Source organism: Gastrolobium bilobum, unplaced genomic scaffold, assembly GCF_033153095.1.
Source record: "Gastrolobium bilobum isolate Gb01-03AN ecotype WA unplaced genomic scaffold, APGP_CSIRO_Gbil_v1 utg9638, whole genome shotgun sequence".
NCBI classification, from domain to species: domain Eukaryota; kingdom Viridiplantae; phylum Streptophyta; class Magnoliopsida; order Fabales; family Fabaceae; genus Gastrolobium; species Gastrolobium bilobum.
Window position 1 is genome coordinate 10001 of NW_026899249.1, and position 20339 is coordinate 30339.

At 35.9% G+C, this 20339-nt stretch overlaps 3 non-coding genes and 1 pseudogene across 3 annotated transcripts; 2 read left to right on the forward strand and 2 right to left on the reverse strand.

Moving 5' to 3' along the window:
- The first annotated feature begins 9 nt into the window (after positions 1-9).
- LOC133288744 (NAD(P)H-quinone oxidoreductase subunit K, chloroplastic-like) lies at positions 10-2968 on the forward strand (annotated as a pseudogene).
- Positions 2969-3856: 888 nt separating this feature from the next.
- Positions 3857-3929, reverse strand: TRNAF-GAA (transfer RNA phenylalanine (anticodon GAA)). The gene has a single exon. It is a non-coding gene; the product is annotated as a tRNA-Phe (tRNA).
- A 1937-nt stretch (positions 3930-5866) lies between these two features.
- Positions 5867-5939, forward strand: TRNAT-UGU (transfer RNA threonine (anticodon UGU)). The gene has a single exon. It is a non-coding gene; the product is annotated as a tRNA-Thr (tRNA).
- Positions 5940-6967: 1028 nt separating this feature from the next.
- On the reverse strand, positions 6968-7056 carry TRNAS-GGA (transfer RNA serine (anticodon GGA)). Its single transcript has one exon. It is a non-coding gene; the product is annotated as a tRNA-Ser (tRNA).
- Positions 7057-20339: the final 13283 nt, after the last annotated feature.

The following is a 20339-nucleotide window of genomic DNA, read 5'->3' on the forward strand; positions in this document are numbered from 1 at the left end:
TGGTTAACAATGGCTCTAATGGGAGGTTTTGCTAGAATAGGCAATAATGAAATCACTGTTTTAGTAAATGATGCAGAGAGGGGTAGTGACATTGATCCGCAAGAAGCACAACAAACTCTTGAACTAGCAGAAGCTAACTTGAATAAGGCTAAGGGCAAGAGACAAACAATTGAGGCAAATCTAGTTCTCCGACGAGCTAGAACACGAGTAGAGGCTATCAATATGATTTCGTAACAAGTTGGTGTGTCCTAATAATTACAAATTCTAAATTAAAAAGTTAAAATTTAAAAGGAACAAAAAAAAAGAAGAAGGGTGAGAAAAGATAAAAAAGAAGAATAAGTAAACAAAACAAGGTGGGTCGAAAAACTTATTAGATACCATCGATTCCGGTATCTAATAAGTTATACCTATTATACCTTACCTACTATTGGATTTGAACCAATGACTCCCGCCGTATGAAAGCAATACTCTAACCACTGAGTTAAGTAGGTCATTTATCACCCTAAATAGAGAAAAGGTACCTATCTATCAGATCAATGAATTATAAATGTAATCTTACTTAATAAGCAATACTAACGCAATTATGAATCAAAGAAATTGGAACATGTAATATGAATCTTGACAAGAAATTGTATACACAATATGATAAAATATGGAACAAAAACACTAAGGGCTATAGCTCAGTTAGGTAGAGCACCTCGTTTACACGCGCGCCAATGTTTTTTTTTTTTTTTTCAGAGGAGTCCATCATATAAAATAATCAAAAGAGTTGATCTTTTTGAAAAATCGATGTCTTACTCTTAGGGAAAAAAACAAGAGAACAATAGCCTGACGAAGAGTTTAGTCACCAAAAAGAATCCATAGTTGATTTGATATATTGATATGGTGAATACCCAGTCTATTCAATGCCAGGCATAACAAGTATAAGGACTCAAAAAAAGTCTCTTTTCTCCTATATTATGAACTTTAAGGTGTATGAAGTTTCATTTCTTATTACTTTAGTTTAAGTAGGTAGATAGAGAGTCCATTTAACTTAAGTTGATACAGGCCAAAAGCAGACCTATGTCAGGATAATCCTTCTTTGAAATACTTTGGTAGTGCTCTTAGATTCTAATCCACCGAGCACAGGGAGTCATTTCATTTTTCTTTCTATCAAGAAAAAAGATGGTAGACTAACTGATATTTCTATCAGTTAATGAAAAAGCCCAATGCAAAGAAAATGCACGTTGGGTCTTTCAAACAATTCAAATCATTTGAAAAAAAAAAATCAGTTTGATCTGTTTTACCGAGAAGGTCTACGGTTCGAGTCCGTATAGCCCTAATTATTTTTATTCCTGCGGATCTAAATTAAATATCTAACATCTCTCATTCTTAACCCCCATCTCGTTACTAAATACTCTCTATTTCTAATCTATTAGTATTAATAGATTACTATATAAATAGTATTTGTACTACAAATAGTAGTAGAAAAGATTTTTAAATTTCCATTCCAATTTCCATATAAATATTATCATATTCGATAAAATAATAATAATCTTATTATACTTGGATACCTTCTAAATTTTGTTAGAAACGATTGAATTCAATTCAAATTGAATAGAAAGTGAATCTATTATAAATTAATGAATGTTAATCTAGAATTCTTCTGTTCCTATAGAATACTATTCTATAGGAACAGAATAATTCTAAAATTTGGAATTGAAATCGACTAATAATTAACCCCAATCCGGTATATTTTCTTTACTTTATAGGAGTACGTTTATGTTTTTGCTTTATGAGTATGATATTTTTTGGGCATTTCTAATAATATCGAGCTTTATTCCTATTTTGGCATTTCTAATTTCTGGAATCGTAGCCCCGATTAGGAAAGGGCCAGAGAAACTTTCTAGTTATGAATCGGGAATAGAACCAATGGGCGATGCTTGGTTACAATTTCGAATCCGTTATTATATGTTTGCTCTAGTTTTTGTTGTTTTTGATGTTGAAACGGTTTTTCTTTATCCATGGGCAATGAGTTTTGATGTCTTGGGGGTATCCGTATTTATAGAAGCTTTCATCTTCGTGCTTATTCTAATTGTTGGTTCAGTTTATGCATGGCGAAAGGGGGCGTTAGAGTGGTCTTAATTTTTGAATATTTAGACAATAAAAAAAAAACATTGAGACAGTTATGAATTCAATTGTTTCCCCTTCGAACGAACAACCCAAAATTCAGTTATTTCCACTACATTAAATGATCTTTCAAATTGGTCAAGACTATCCAGTTTATGGCCACTTCTCTATGGTACCAGTTGTTGCTTCATTGAATTTGCTTCATTAATAGGATCACGATTCGACTTTGATCGTTATGGACTGGTGCCACGATCTAGTCCTAGGCAGGCAGACCTCATTTTAACAGCGGGAACTGTAACCATGAAAATGGCCCCCTCTTTAGTTCGATTATATGAACAAATGCCCGAACCAAAGTATGTTATTGCTATGGGAGCCTGTACAATTACGGGGGGGAATGTTCAGTACCGATTCTTATAGTACAGTTCGGGGAGTGGATAAGCTAATTCCGGTAGATGTCTATTTGCCAGGCTGTCCACCTAAACCGGAGGCTGTTATAGATGCTATAACAAAACTTCGTAAGAAGATATCTCGAGAGATCTATGAAGATAAAAAGGGTTCTCAACGAAAAAATAGGTGTTTTACTACCAACCACAAGTTTCATGTTGGGAGAAGTACTCATACGGGCAACTATGATCAAGGACTATGCTATCAATCGCTATTGACTTCAGAGATACCCTCTGAAACATTATTTTTCAAATAAAAAAAGTTCAGTATCCTCCCACAAAGTGGTGAATTAGATAGGATACTTTGGTACAAAATAAAAGAAGAAATAGCAAATCAATCTTCAAAAATTTCATCGCAATAAAAATAGGAAATATTTATACCAAACTTATAAAAATAAAAAAGGGCAGGAGAAGTAAAAAAAATGCAGGGTCGTTTGTCTGCTTGGCTAGTCAAACATGGACTAGTTCATAGATCTTTGGGTTTCGATTACCGCGGAATAGAAACCTTACAAATAAAGCCCGAAGATTGGCATTCCATTGCTGTCATTTTGTATGTATATGGTTACAATTATCTACGTTCTCAATGTGCCTATGATGTATCACCGGGAGGACTGTTAGCTAGTGTGTATCATCTTACAAGAATAGAGTATGGCATAGATCAACCAGAAGAGGTATGTATAAAAATCTTTGTCCCGAGGAAAAACCCCAGAATTCCTTCTATTTTCTGGGTTTGGAAAAGTGCGGATTTTCAAGAAAGGGAATCTTATGATATGTTCGGAATCTTTTATGATAATCATCCGCGTCTGAAACGTATTTTAATGCCAGAAAGTTGGATAGGATGGCCGTTGCGTAAAGATTATATTACCCCTAATTTTTATGAAATACAAGATGCTCATTAAATGTAAATGAGAAAAATAAAAATAAATGAGCCGGATTACATTTATAATTTATCTGAGATGAATTTAGACTATTCAAACCCCGGAACTTCCCTAGATTAGACTTTTTGGTCTTTCAACCAACTAATCTAACAATTTGAATATTCTTGAAAAAGTATTCATCTTCTTTCTTGCAGCGAAGAAAAAAAGGCAAACAAAATAGAATAATTCATTTTTTAGATACAGAATATACCTAGAACATACACCTACTCTTTACTCATGTAGAAAGAGTATATCTCCAGACACCTAGATGAAGAAAGATATAGCATGATATAAACCACTAATAAAAAAAGAAATATGTATCTATTCCCAAAATTTATATTTATTCAAATGAATATTGGGAATAGATACTCATACAAACAAATTATGTGCCAGGAACCAGATTTGAACTGGTGACACGAGGATTTTCAGTCCTCTGCTCTACCAGCTGAGCTATCCCGACCATTCTTGACGCATCATACTCATTTTATTAGATTACTTTAATCTATGTCAACTAAAAAAACACGAAAAAAAAAAAAGAAGACTTTGTCAGTTTTAATATAATTATAGTAATTCTTATGTATTGTTAATCATTTATATGAGGATTCCTTGCTCAAAAATAAGATGTTTATTTGTACATTTCTCATATAGAAAACGAATTCTACATCTATCATATATATGGAATTCCATATTCCAAATATATTTCACATATTCCAAGACTTGTGATTGTGATAAGAAAAATAAAAACTCCACTCAAATCCAAATAGACTGAATAAGACACATAACGAATCAAAAAAAGGGATATCGGATAATTAGAATTAGAGAGTAGAACGGGCATTTTGGGGATAGAGGGACTTGAACCCTCACGATTTCGAAAGTCGACGGATTTTCCTCTTACTAGAAATTTCATTGTTGTCGGTATTGACATGTAGGATGGGACTCTATCTTTATTCTCATTTGATTAATCAGTTCTTCAAAAGATCTATCAGACTAGGATGGAGTGAATTATTTAATGAATGAATATTCTATTTTTCTTCAACCTTGAATTGATTCACAACTTTCGTTTGTGATAGAGATATTCACAAATAAAATAGTATTTTAGTACATATGTACTAGACATATGTATAGATATATATATCTATGTTTATCCTTGATTCTTTCTGAAATTTTGATGGAAGGATTCCTCTTTCCTAGTAGGAATTCCTACTACAAAAGGAAATGTTGTCAACTCCATTTGTTTTGTTAGAACAGCTTCCATTTAGTCTCTGCACCTATCATCGCTTTCTGAGCTTTTCTTTGTTTTCGGAAAACGGGATTTGGCTCAGGATTGCCCATTGTGAATTCCGGGGTTTCTCTGAATTTGAAAGTTTTCACTTGGTAAGTTTCCATACCAAGGCTCAATCCAATTAAGTCCGTAGCGTCTACCAATTTCGCCATATCCCCTTTTTCTTTGAGATTGGGACCTCATTAGGATTCGGATGATTTCTTATTTCAATTATGAGAATGATGCCTGAACTGTTGAATTCATTAAATGCCGATTCCTATATTGAAAAATGGTTCCTCCTATTGGATTGATTTTTTTCGTCCATACAGATACCCATATTTGGTCGAATCAGAAATCATTCTATTATTTCCGTAGTCGTAATTCAATATACACAGATATATACTACGTATATATCTATTTGATTTGCCCCCCCGCTTCTAAAATTTAGATATGTAATATGGAATACTCGAACGGTCGATTCTTTCTCTTTTTTTGTCTTAGTTTTTCTCTTTCCGAATGAAAACAAAGGAATCTTTCATTATGATCTGGATTGGGCCTTTCGCTTATTTTATTAGAGCGGACAGACCCCTATTAATAATAAAACTAAAATGAGAATGTTCTTTTTTTTTTTTAGAAATCAAAAAGAACATATCCTATTTTATAGTTTCTATATATAGAATATAACACTATAAAATAACAAACATATACTATTACATATAGAATATATATAAAATAGATATATAATAGATATATAGAATTCAATATATTTTGAATATATATTATTCAAATAATAGAAAGAATTAAAAAAAATGAATAAAAAAAAAAATAAATCATATTTGAATTAGAAACTGAAAAAAAATCTTACTATTTAATTAAGATGAAGATCTTGTTTTCTTTAGAAACATAATATATCCTATAAAAAACTATTAATTGTTATCTTCTTTATGTTATGTACTAGAATATCAAATAGATAATAAATATAGGATATTCTATATTTGATTTGTTTTTTTATTCGTATTAATTTAATTTAATTACGACATAGTAATTAGGTTATGAATAGGTAATACTAAACAGTTAATAACGAAGATCCCAGTAGTTTATTAAACTCGTCCGCATATGCAATCTTTTTTATGTGAGCCCGCTTAGCTCAGAGGTTAGAGCATCGCATTTGTAATACGATGGTCATCGGTTCGATTCCGATAGCCGGCTTTTCCCTATTTGTTTTTTTTTTACCTAATTGATAATGTGCCTTTTCTTTATTTAAGAAATTGGGGGAATTCGATCTTTTTCGATCTCTGTAGAACAAACCAATAAAAGAACCTACTTTTTTTATTTTCTATATACAATAGAATAAGGTTCGTATATTGATTTAATTCATCTAATTCTTTTTTATTTGTTATTTAGTTTAGTTTTAATTTATAATATTTTCGTTTTTAAAGGAGTCTTTATGTCACGTTACAGAGGACCTCGTTTCAAAAAAATACGTCGTCTGGGGGCTCTACCAGGACTAACTAGTAAAAGACCTACAGTGGGAAGCGAACTTAGAAACCAATCGCGCTCCGGTAAAAAATCTCAATATCGTATTCGTTTAGAAGAAAAACAAAAATTACGTTTTCATTATGGTCTTACAGAACGACAATTGCTTAAATACGTTCGTATAGCCGGAAAAGCTAAAGGGTCAACCGGTAGGGTTTTACTACAATTACTTGAAATGCGCTTGGATAACATACTTTTTCGATTGGGTATGGCTTCGACTATTCCCCAAGCCCGTCAATTAGTTAACCACGGACATGTTTTAGTCAATGGTCGTATAGTAGATATACCAAGTTATCGTTGCAAACCTCGAGATATTATTACATCAAGGGATGAACAAAAATCTAGAACTCTGATTCAAAATTATCTCGATTCAACCCCCCGTGCGGAATTGCCAAATCATTTGACTCTTCACCCATTCCAATATAAGGGATTAGTCAATCAAATAATAGATGGTAAATGGGTTGGTTTGCAAATAAATGAATTGTTAGTTGTAGAATATTATTCTCGTCAGACTTAAACCTAACTAAAAGAATAGGGTTTTGATACGAGAACTTTATACCATTCCTATATCATAGACATGGATATAGGAATATTTTCGTTCCTTGCCTACCCTTTCTTCCACATGAAAGAAAGTTTGAATAGCAGTATCCGTTGTTACTTGAAACATTGGGTCAGTAACATCGATGAATTTGATAAAGGTGCGGAAAGAGAGGGATTCGAACCCTCGGTAAACAAAAAAGCCTACATAGCAGTTCCAATGCTACGCCTTGAGCCACTCGGCCATCTCTCCCACATAATGATTATGCTGCATAAACCGAGTGAATAATGAGTCATTCATATTCCCGGGTAGGCGCATACAATCAATTCCAACTAAAAAAGAAAAAAGTTTTTCCTTTTTATCAAATTATAAAAGAACCCCCTCTTCGGGGCCTTAAAATAAACAAATTTGATTAATGAGTGTGTTTTTACGTTATTTCGTACTGTATTGTACAATTCCTTTGTTTGTGGGATTATTTTCTCACGCGAGAAATAATTAAAAAATTCATAGAATAGATTGCTACCCATGCCTAAATCTCAGATAAATGGAAATTTTATTGATAAGACCTTTTCCATTGTAGCCAATATCTTATTACAAATAATTCCGACAACCTCGGGAGAAAAAGAGGCGTTCACTTATTATAGAGATGGTGCGATTTGATTCTTTTTTTGTTTTACCAACCTCAGTCGTAGGAGAAAGAAACATTCTCCGGATAGGAAGAAAAAAATTGAAAAAAAAACCTACGTTTGCTGAGGGTGACATTTGTAAATAAAACGATGAATTCCCTCTGTCGCGTATCCCCGATTAATGCAGCCTGATATGCTTCAATTTTAAGTTTATAGTATTAAGCGAAAGGTTATACCTATACCTATGGAGTTAGCCCAACCCTACTCCATTAGTACCAATAGGCAGCACGGAGGAAGAAGCACTACGTTTAGGAATCAACAACACGAAAACTTTGTAAAAAAAATCTCTCTCCTTTTTCTTATGAGATCGGAACTACCAAGAATGGTTAGGGCAACAAACATCCATCTCGTTCGTATTTTGGATATCCATATAACCATCGAAGACTGTTGAAGTGACTAATTCCGGGAAATTGAGCGGCGTTGGGGACAAAGAAATTGTTGGAGTTGCCTTTTTTTTTTTATCCAGTACCAACATACTTGATATTCAGAAAAAAGATCTTTTACAGGAAGGTTGGCTAGAGATTTCTTGTAAAAAAAAAAACACTAGCCCCACTCAGTTGATAAAGAGAATACTTCAATCTTTTTTGATTCTATGTAGTATTTTTATCATTATACACATTTATACACATAAAGGAAGGAGGAGCCGTATGAGGTGAAAATCTCATGTACGGTTCTGGAACGGCGATTCTATGAACCGAATAACGACCGTAACGGATGTCGGCTCAATCGGAAGGAAATTATGCAGAAGCTTTACAGAATTATTATGAGGCTATGCGACTGGAAATTGATCCTTATGATCGAAGTTATATACTTTATAACATAGGCCTTATCCACACAAGTAACGGAGAACATACGAAAGCTTTGGAATATTATTTTCGGGCACTCGAACGAAACCCATTCTTACCCCAAGCTTTTAATAATATGGCCGTGATCTGTCATTACGTGCGATTATCTCCACTATAGAAAGAAAAAAGAAAAGAACGAACACATTTACGAATACTAATAAATACTAAAAAAAAAATAAAATAGGCTTTCTACATATATATCGTCCAAAGCAACGATTTCATGGAACACCAAGATAAAGAACTCCCACTAAATCATAGTGTCATCAAACAAAACAATACCCATATGAGCAGTATGCTCTTGAAAGACCTTAGGCACTAAGCCTTTAGTAAGCGGATTCGCAAGCATGGAGTTCGTCCCCACGTGCTATGTAGCACCGATACCGACACGAGACACGTGACACGATACGACACGACACTACGACACGATAATTCTAAAAAATATTAGATTTCGACACGTTAGGACACGTTTTAATATTAAATAATATTTTTAATTTATATAGTGTATATTATATTTAATATTCAATAACTTAACAAAAAAATGAAACTAAACTTATAATATTCATCAATTTTGCAAAGAAACATAATATATCCCAAATATTTATATTAAACTTAATAAAATGGTAATCGTAACCCAACAAATCTAATAGTTGGAACTAAAAACTCAACGCAACGCAACATTTGAATCTCTTTTTGAATTTCTATAACGCGTGTTAGAGTGTCGGGGAGTGTCGGAGTGTCGAAGAGTGTCGGAAAGTGTCGGACACGACACGTCAGGAATTTTGAAGTGTCGGTGCTTCATAGCCCACGTGTTCTATGGAAATCTGACCACTCTGAACTCTTTCTTTAACAACCAGAAACTTTATATTGATGTGCTTTGATTTTGAAGAGCTTCTATTATTGTTGGAGTACAACACTGCTGACTTATTGTCACAATAAATCTTTAGTGGCTTTTCAACACCACTTACTATACACAGCCCTGTGGCAAAATTTCGCAGCCATACCCCATGGTTGGACGCCTCAAAACAAGCTACAAATTCAACGGCCATAGTAGAGGAAGCTACAAGTGTCTGGTTAGCACGCTTCCAAGAAATAGCTCCTCCAACTAACATGTAGACATAACCTGACGTGGATCTTTTACTATCTTGGCATTCAGCAAAATCGGAGTCAGAATACCCATTGATCTCTAATTCATCTGACCTCCGATATGCGAGCATGTAAACTTTTGTTCTCTTTAAATACCGCATAACCCTATTGGCTGCTTTCCAATGATCCACTCCTGGATTGCTCAAGTATCTACGTAATACTCCTACTATAAATGATATATCAGGGCGAGTACAAATCTGGGCATACATAAGGCTTCTTACTATCGAAGCATAAGGTACCTTTGTCATTTCCATCAGCTCAAGCTTACCTTTGGGGCATTGACCGAGACTGAACTTGTCTCCTGTAACACCCCGTATATATCCGGTAATGTTATCATACTATCGTATTAAGCTGCGCTTAATTAAAAATGTGGAATATCTTTTTCTTTTCAATTATGACGTCATTAACATTACCAACTTGCTTATTAATCAATTAATAAAACATCACCTTATGCAATTGCAATAAAACAGTTAACTGAAATACCTCATTAATTAAAATAACATAAGTATGTCTCTAGTCACGAAGCTACAACACGTAGACCGGGCCAACTAGCAGTTTATACAACTCAGACTAACAGTACTAACAACATAGTGGCATGGACAACTCCCATGCTCACCCAAATAAGGCAACAAAGCCCAACATAAGTCTCAACATCAACATTATAATAATAATGCGGAAAACATAAACAGCATCCAGTCCAGTCATGCTAGCAACTAAGCAGTAAAATCATCAACTAAGCTCTGGCCTCCTGCCGCCAGAGGCATCAGTCACCATACTACCTGAACCTGAAATAAGCATTCCCCAAACGTGGGGTGAGATCTCTAAACAAGAAATCTCAGTAAGGCAAGGGGCCCTCAAGGATCTTCCACCCCAAGCTCACTTTTACATGTGCAATATAAGTTTAAAAGCAGTTTATCATCATCAGTTCTAAAATAGTGCAATGCAGCAGATAATCATGTCATGTGTGTCAATACTATTCTACTGATTAGAGAAATGCAGGAATACGTCTATTACCCACACAATATGCAAGACGCTACTTGCACCCACCCACAGACTCACCATCTTGTATGATGCCACATACTCAGGCTTACCGACTAAGTGGAAACAACACATACATATTATAGGCCATTGCACATATCAGCTCAAAAGCATTTCAAAATATCCAAAGCATGTAACACAGCATGCATATAACCATACCCCATGGGACATGGTGGAACCACAACATGGCTAAACCGATGACATGAAAGCTTACCTTGCAAGCTAACACCCAAAGCCAAGAGTCCACAGCTCAAAGTCCAAACACAACAGATTCACAATCTGTTATGGACCAACAATACATCAACAATCATACTCTTCATGTATACAACATAAAGACAACGCCTTTTCATTACGTTTTACGTCTTAAGGCTTCTCACCAAGCCATAAGCCCTTAATCATATGATTCTTACTTGCATTAATTAATTACAGAAGTTGAACTTCCTCAAACTAGGGTCCACAAACCCATAGATCAATTCTGGATGAACAGTACGCTACTGTTCCTCGCAAACCCAGAATATCCGGATATTCCTCGGGGACATATCCGGATATGCAATATCAGGATATCTAAAAGGCAATATCCGGATATCCAATATCCGAATATCACTCTGGAAATATCCGGATATCCAGATCCCCATATCCGGATACCTATATCCGGATATCAATATTCGGATATTCCACGGCAAATATCCGGATATTTCGCGACAGAATGCAGTTTCTGCATTTCGCGAAGATATCCCTCCAAGGTTCCATTTTTAACACTTCCAGAAGCTTAAACATGCATATTAAGTTTCATTGAGGTTCAAATGACATTTGGTTACTTGTTTAATTCATTAAACATGCCAAGACTTCATCTTTAAGCAACAAAACTCAAGACCAAGGTTGGTATAACTTACCACAGCTTAAACTCAGCAAAATGGGTGCTCTTGGAGCTCACACCACAGCTCCAAGGTACTGACTTCAAGGGTGCACGAAAATACCACCCAAGCAAGGATCTTTCTTCACAAAGAAGGCTCCTTGGAGCTCCAACAACCCAAGGAAGCACTCCCACACCAACCAACACAGAAACAACCCCTCTCCTTCACACACTCAGCCCTCTCAAACTCAAAAAAGACACCTAAAGCACTCACCCATGCTCACACTCAAGTATTTACTTGATCAAGAAGAGAAACAATGATCAAAGATGGTGTCTTTGGTGAGAAAATGAAGAAGAAAGCCTTAGGAACAAGTGGGGAAGGAGGCAGCAGCCCAAGGCACAAAACTCACGTAGAGTGGCTGAAGAATCAGCCAAGGGTTTAGTGTCAAGCACTATATATAGGTGGTTAAGTCACTAACACACAATATTAACTTTAATTGCTACGCTTAGCAATTTAATCCCAAACTCAGGATTCTTAACCTACTCAATTTTTCAAGAATTATTATATTTTTCTTATATTTTTCGGAGCACCTTTCCGGTACGCGCTTTTCATAGCCAGTACCCGTTTCCGGCACCAGTTCTCATTATTTTGACTTGAAACTCGTTTTACAAGTCCTACATATTATTATAGTAATTATCATGTACTTATTATAATTTTTCGGGATACTTTTTCGGTACGCATTTATACCGACTAGCAGAACCGATATCTGCACTTTTCTTCCGAAAAGTGACTTTCAGCATTCTTAATCACTTACTATAATTATTAGAGCCTCATAATAATTAATAGGATCAATTATGGAATTATTTCCTAATTTCACATAATTAATTAATTAATTAATTAACTTCCTTAATTAACGGTGCAGGTTCTTACATCTTCCTTAGATATGGGCGTCTCTTGATGTACAATCCTTCATGCCAAATCTATCCAGAATCTTTTCAAAGTAGGACTTTTATGATAATCGTAGGATACCTTGAGAACGATCTCTAAATGTCTGTATTCTTAAGACAAAAGATGCATCACCAAGATCCTTCATCTCAAAAATTTTAGTGAGAAATTTCTTGGTTTCATGCAATAAGCCTATATCGCTGTTGTCAAGTACTATATCATCAACATATAGTATTAAGAATATGAATTTACTCCCACTGAACTTGTGGTACACACAATCTTCTACTAAGTTCACCTCAAAGCCATAGGAGATGATAACCTAATGAAATTTGTGATACCATTGACGAGAAGCTTGCTTAAGGCCATAGATAGACTTCTTTAATTTGCAAACCATAGACTTTGAATCTCCAAATATAAATTTTTCTGGTTGCACCATGTTATGGAATATTATCCATATCCTAACTACATACCTAAGAATTCATTAAAGGATAATGATCCAATTATCCTAACAATATAAAATAGTAAAGCTGCTTAGCATAAAGCACTTATCCCAACAGAAAGGAAGCAGAATCCTACTACAACAGGGAGATCTACATAAGCCCAAGATGTAAACCTTATAAATAAGAGGTTAAAGACCCCACGTACACACTTTTTGACCTACTTTACTATTGCTTCCAACACTGTGCACACACCTACGTCTTGGCTATAAGCTTATTGCTTGTGCCCAGTGATTGGAGTGTTGGCTATAAGGTAATCGATTCCCAGTCCACGATGATAAACACTCGAGCGACATCTAGCAACGCTCAACCCTAACCACCGCCGCATCAGTCCGCCCTAGGGCGTCTCCAAGAGATGTCCAATCCGGTTTTGGTGGAGGTGCAGGTCGGAGAGATCGGTCCTAAGCAACCACATTTCGGGACCCGAAGCAACCCAGTACAGAGTCCGAACATCAGCCACCACAAAGTGAACAACCCAGGGCTGATGATCACATAGCGAACACTGCGCTGAACGCAATCCTACAACAGATGCATGAGATGGAGAATAGGTTCCTGACTCAATAGAGGTTAGATGCTCAAAGAATGGAAGCACTGGAAGCCGAGCTACGGAACCAGAACACTTAAGGTCGAGCTAGAAGAGAAGGCCGAGCTAGAAGAGAATGCCAACCTACCACTGAAGGTAGACCTGAAGTTGAGGGGCAAGAACGCTGAAACCCGGCAACTGAACATGCTCAAGGTCCTCACAATGAGAACCAACATGAAGGCGGAGGACAGGGTAACAACCAAGGAGATAACTATCTCCAAGACGAAGAGGCTAATGACAGTCCATTCACTCATAGGCTCATGAACTTGGCAATTCCGCCGAGGTTCAAAAGTGGCAAAATACCCCCTTATGATGGAATTCAAGACCCAGACGCCCACTTGGAGGCGTTCAAGACAGAGATGTTGTTTAATGGGATAACTTGACCTATTAAGGCTAGAATCTTTGCAACGACCTTGACAGGTCAGGCAATGGCGTGGATAACTAGGCTGCCCAAAAACTCAATTGATTCATTTGAGGATTTGACTCGTACTTTTCGCCTGAACTTCGCCACCAGTAAAGCACATCCTATGCCGGCCTATGCTCTGGAAAGAATCCGGCAAAGGGAGAATGAATCATTGAGGAAATTCATCGATCGTTTCAAGGAAGCCGCCCTCAAGGTGCGAAACCTAACTAAACCAGTCCATTTGCATTTGATTATCTCTGGTTTGGATAACGAATCTCCACTCGCTAAATCTATCTATAAGAATCCGGTCAATGACTTAGAGGAGTTTCGACGGAGGTCAGATAAGTATCTCGACGTCGAAGACATACAGAGAGCCTATGGCGAATCTAGAGGTCGAAGCCCAAATCGCCAAAGTCCAAGCAAGAGGGGTAAGGATAAAGATTGGCAAGGATGAAAAAAGGCATCTGATTCTCATAACAAGAGGTCAGACGAACGTTCCCCAAGAAATAAGTTTGACAGTTATGCCCCATTAAACATGTCCAGATCTCGGATATGGAAAGAGGTGGCTCAGAACGAGATGCGAAATGTCGAAAGACCTAGACCCATTAAAAACAAAGGTGGGTTGGACAGGAATAAGTATTGTGCTTTTCTTTATCAGAATGGCCACACCACGGATGACTGCTGGGATCTCCGGGATGCTATTGAAAAGCACATCAGAGAAGGGAAGCTTAAGCAGTACCTCATCCAAACTCAGAGCAAGAAAAATAGCCAGCGAAGGAAGAGGAGCCTGAGCAGAAGCCCTAGCCCGAAGAGGGATGATAGGAAAGATCGAGGACAAGACCATCCTAATAAAGGGAAGAAGGTTGAAGACAAGGAAGAAGAGTTCCAAGAAGTTGACTCCGAATGCTATAACACCTCGCAATTCTAAATTAAGTATTAAAATATTATGTGAGTGATTAAGTGAAGGATTAGTGAAAATCCTAAAGATTAGGCCAAAATACAAAGAAAGGGCAAACGGTAATTAGCCAACACGCAACCCTAGGAAGATAAAAATTTAGTAGAAGGTCTCAGATGATAAAAATAATCCTGAAAATGGATTCAGAACGAAAAAATGAGTGGGTAGGCAAGTTTCGAAAATTTTGATGAATAGTGATTTTCCCAATGTAAAAATATTGTAGTATAATTGTACCGATAAGCGTGAAATTTTTATCAGTATTTTTAGGAAACAAAAATATGTCATGGACCAGAAAAATATGTAGGTTATGAATTTGTGGTCGAAATTAGGTGATTATTAAATTTAAAACGCGTGAGGGACCCACCTAAGTCATAAATCACTTAAGTGACTTCACAACCCCATTTTCCTCTTATTTTCTCTCTCCTTCCCTCCTTCTTCTTCACGGTGACAGCCCCTCCATCACCTTCATTGTGTAAAAATTTCATTTCATCATAACTTAGCCGTTTCTCCACCGAATCCAACGATTTTTGTCTTGAATCGTGATGGAAAACACCTTCTAAACACATTGGTACCACTCTTGAGCCTTGAAACCGATTGTGTGGGGAGATATTGCTCAATTTCAGCTGCGAAAATTTGGGGGGAAAATAGATGTTCATGGAGCTTTTTGATCTTTCATTGCTTGGAGGAGTCTTAGGGTAGCATCTAGCCTTGGTTGTGAGTATATTTCCATCCCATTTACATGGATTGATTGTAGTTTATTTTCATGAACCCTAAACCTTGATTTGTTGATGTGTGATGTTAGAAAGCTCAATTGGGAAAAGTTTGTACATGAAAGTGTCTTAGAATAATGTGTATTAGTGATAAATGCAATGAAAATTTTTGGTGAAAAATATGGATTTTGTAACTTAGAGAAATTTGAGGTGTCATGACTTTGAAAATTGGAAATGTGTTGGGATTAGATTAATGAGTTGTTGGATAATTATATGTTGATATAATGGTATTGTAGGAGGTGTGGAATGATTAAAATTGAGTGAGCATTCTTTAGAAACCCCTAGTGTGCAATTCGGCCATAGGGTTTGTTTTTGGAGTTTGATGTTGTTTGTGTTGATTGGATAATATATCAAGTGTTGAATGATATTAAAATGGGTTGTGTGGTGGTTGAAAAGTGGTGGAATCCATGGAAAATAATAAGTTGTATTTATGGACATAAAAGAACCTAGAGGCAATGATTTAGCAAAACGATGCTTAAAAGACGTAAAACGGAAAAACGACACTTGAACTGGCCTCTGTGCAACCTAGGGACGTGTAATAAAATGAGAAAGAAAATTTAGAAAAATAAAGTTGAAAAATGGCCTTGCTTGGCCGAACCTTCCAATGGGAGGAGAGGTGATTTTGTGTTTTCGCGTTCTAATGGAAATTGGCATATACTGATAACTGCATATGGTTGTATAGGTTGTTGTACGTCGACTTGAATCCCGAACCGTGAATCGGAAGAGTGCCCTTGGTCCTGGACTAAGTGAGTTGAGGTAAGTGGAGGAATCAATGCAAGTATAATGTAAATTTCATGAGTTTATATGAATTTTGAGTAATTAGGGAATATCCTCTGTGTAGGCATTCTGTTGAGTAACAAGTTTGGGAAATAAGCTGCTGTGGAGTTAGTGAAGAGGCATACTAAGGTAACCTCTTGGTATGAATATGTACGTTGTTATATTTAAATGAGATGTTGTAAGTATGCCTGAATATTGATGTAATATGATGGAAGAGCTTTAGGCCTATGTTAGAATTATGATTATATGCTTATGTTGAGAAATTGCATGTAAATGGACTTGGTGATTGAAATGAGTTAAGGAATTATAAAGTGAGCCATATAATATGAATTGTGTAATAACTATAAACTGAGTTGGGTTGTAAGTGCCCCAAGACATTGTTGGTCTTTGTGTGTGCCACCCATTGGATTATTAGGTACATTTGAGGTGTTAGTGATCATTTGCAATTTGGGGATTTTAAGAAAAACAAAGGAAACTCTGGCGAATTTTCTGTAGAATCGGCAGATTTTAGACGAAATTTGGGAGAGCATATCTCCCTCCACAGAGGTCCGATAGGGACATGACATACTCCATTTTAAATCTTGAGATGTCCCCTACATGGTGTTAAAATATGAGAAAATTCTGGGTTGCACGAAGCCCTGTATGATTAAAAGAACACGGATATATCAAATAGAAGATTGAGGTGTCTAGTTTGTAGTATAAAAATATTAGAGTAATTGGGTAAGAGGATTTTCTGCAGTAATTCGTGGAGTGAGAGGTGTTTTGAGTTGTTTTGGGGTTGGTTGGCTGTTTTGCTTGTCCAACTTCAAACGGCGATAACCGGAGCAAACGAGCTCCGATTAAAGTGTGTGATAGCTTATTAGAAAGGGAATTAAGTAAGACAAAAATATAATTTGAAAGAAAGGTCTGGTTGTGAGTAGTGTGTTTGCAGAAAATTAATTAGTGAACCATGTTCGAAAAGGTAAAAACGTAAAGTTGAGAAATTGGCTAAGTGAGTTTATGGGAACCCCTTAGTAACTTATAATAAGTAAAGTAAGATGTAAAAGTAGTTAAAATAATTATTCCGCAAGAGTTTACAGTTACGGTCACAGCTTTTAATTATTACGCTTTTTATTGTTTTAAATGCTCGCGTAATAATTGAAAAAAGTTTATTCGCATTTTTATAAATGAACTGCTGTGATTGTAACTGCGCTTAATATCATAAATAAATGTTAACAATACCGGTGTACAACGGGCTGTTATATTTTATGGTATTAGAGCAGTTTTGTTAGGGAACTCTGATAAAGTATATATGTGTTATGTGCTGCATAGTTGTATGTAGATTCTTTTCGATTCCTGCATATGTGATTCCTTAGTGTGGGTCTGATCAGCCCATTCCTTTGTGTTACATGTGTAGTCATCGTAAGAAGCCTGCGTGGCAACCCTGGAGCACCGAGTGAAAGTCCTTAGCCTGATGTTGTGGCTGCAGTATTGACTGCTACATGGACAAGAGATGGCATTATGTAAAATGTGAATATTATAGAACTTAAGGGAAACAGACTTAAATATTTTGTCTGACCTTGTAGAGGAAAATTATAAAGTTGTATTATAAGTAAAAATCATAAACAAACCTATGATATGTACAGTATCAGCATAGGTGAAATTGTAGTACTGTGGATAATAAATATATATTTGAGAAGAGTGTATAGTATGAAGATAGTATTAGTAAGATTCCTATGTACTTGTGTAGTGTAGTACAATAATTATGTACAGGTGGACTTGGGAATGGACTTCATTAAGGTGAGTGACTTAGAACCTGATGGATTATTGAAAAATGTGAACAGGTATGCTTAGTATGAGTTTGAATATTTTATGTTTGATTAGAAGTTATAAGTCCCTGATAGATGGTGTACACTTGAATAAATTGGGGTGGTTAATGTAGAGAAACAAATGGAATATTTGATGTCTAATCCTAAGGGATTTGACACTTGAAATTATTGTGTTGGTGAATTGTTAATTTGAGAGACATTGAAATATGGGATTGAAATCCATAAGGAGTTAGTGTTGAGTAAACATACGTGAGATGAAGTAATTACGTAGTATGTGTAGAAGGATGAAATTGAAAAAATCACCATGGATGACATAAGATAAATGTACAATGAAGGCACTATTGTAGTTAATGGATGTCGATTCAAATTGGGAGACGTGTCAGTGATAAATGAATAGGATGGTTGAAATGTATAGTCATGTGTAAGACAGTAATGAGAATGGTAAAGGAATTATGATCTAGTGATCTATATATATGTACCACTACATTTGGTATTTGATATGGGTTGATGGACGGAGTGGAGGTATTTTCAATGTAATGAATATTCTACAACCACCAAGGGTGGAAGTGAGCAGGAAAATTGATGGGTCTCAAGCAGGAGGTCAGACTTATATATATGAGCCACTTACTGGGGAGGAAAACCTCAGGATAGCTAAAGGTATGAAATTTTAGAAATGTTTTCTAAATAATACTCATCTAGTGTGATGAAAATTGATAGGTAATTACATTAAGTGTAGATACATGCATAAAAGTAAAATGAAATTGAGTGTGAAAATGATATGACTAGTGAAAAGACTAGGGTACCATTGAATGATGAAATTGTATTATCAGTGCAAGGACTGATGTACAATAAAGTTGCGTATTGTATTATCAGTGCAAGGACTTATGTACAATAAAGTTGTGTGTTGCATTATCAGTGCAAGGACTGATATACAGAAAGTTGTGTATTGTATTATCAGTGCAAGGACTGATGTACAATAAAGTTGTGTATTGTATTATCAGTGCAAGGACTGATGTACAATAAAGTTGTGTGTTGCATTATCAGTGCAAGGACTGATGTACAATAAAGTTATGTATTGTATTATCAGTGCAAGGACTGATGTACAATGAAGTTGTGTGTTGCATTATCAGTGCAAGGACTGACATACAGAAAGTTGTGTGTTGCATTATCAGTGCAAGGACTGATGTACAGTAAAGTTGTGTATTGTATTATCAGTGCAAGGACTGATGTACAATAAAGTTGTGTGTTGCATTATCAGTGCAAGGACTGATATACATAAAATTGTGAATTGTATCGTCAGTGCAAGGACTGATGTACAATAAATTATGTATTGTATGATCAGTGCAAGGACTGATATACAGAAAAATTGTGAATTGTATCATTAGTGCAAGGACTGATGTACAATAAAATTATAAATTGTGTTAATGATGCACTTAGTTCTATATGATTTGAACGGTAACATGATAGAAGAAACTATTAAGAGTTAGGGAATGTGTACGAGATTGTGAAGAGAATATGAATTATTATAATACTGACTATGTTATAAACCAGGTCTGAGGGTTAACCAAGAGGGAAGTAAACTATCGGTGGGGAGAATCAAACGAGGAAGTATAATGAATTTACTTATATGAAATATGTGTATATTATACCACTACTACTATTATTATTGGGGGTAGCCCCATGTGAATATACCAAACACATTTGGCCGTTATATATGGAAATGATACAGACACCAAATAGACTGGGTCCAGGTGTGATCTGGGGTGTACTAGGTACACATTTTGCCGTTATATACGGATATAATATATATATATATATATATGAATTTCCCTATGCACTGGGTGCACATTATATGAATTGATATTACTTTCTCTGTGCGACTTATGTGCCCGGAGTGTATAGCTATCTCCGTGCGGATTATGTTCCCGGAGACTATTAGTATTTGATAGGAGTAATATGAGACGAGGAAGTATCCTGCATTGATGGGACTGCTAATATAGTTGAGGTGTTTTATATAAATGCACAGATAAGAAACAATTGGTGATGCTCCTAGCACAGGGGCAACTGGTGGTAGATTACCTATTACTGCGTGAATCATAAGGGCAGATTCTCTAATCGGTGGGTCATTTACATCTGGGGCCCTTAGGACAGCTAGAGCTCGAGGGGTTTGACCTGGGGATATTATACCCACCGTATTGGGAGGATTGTGTCGTGTGAAGAACGCAACACAG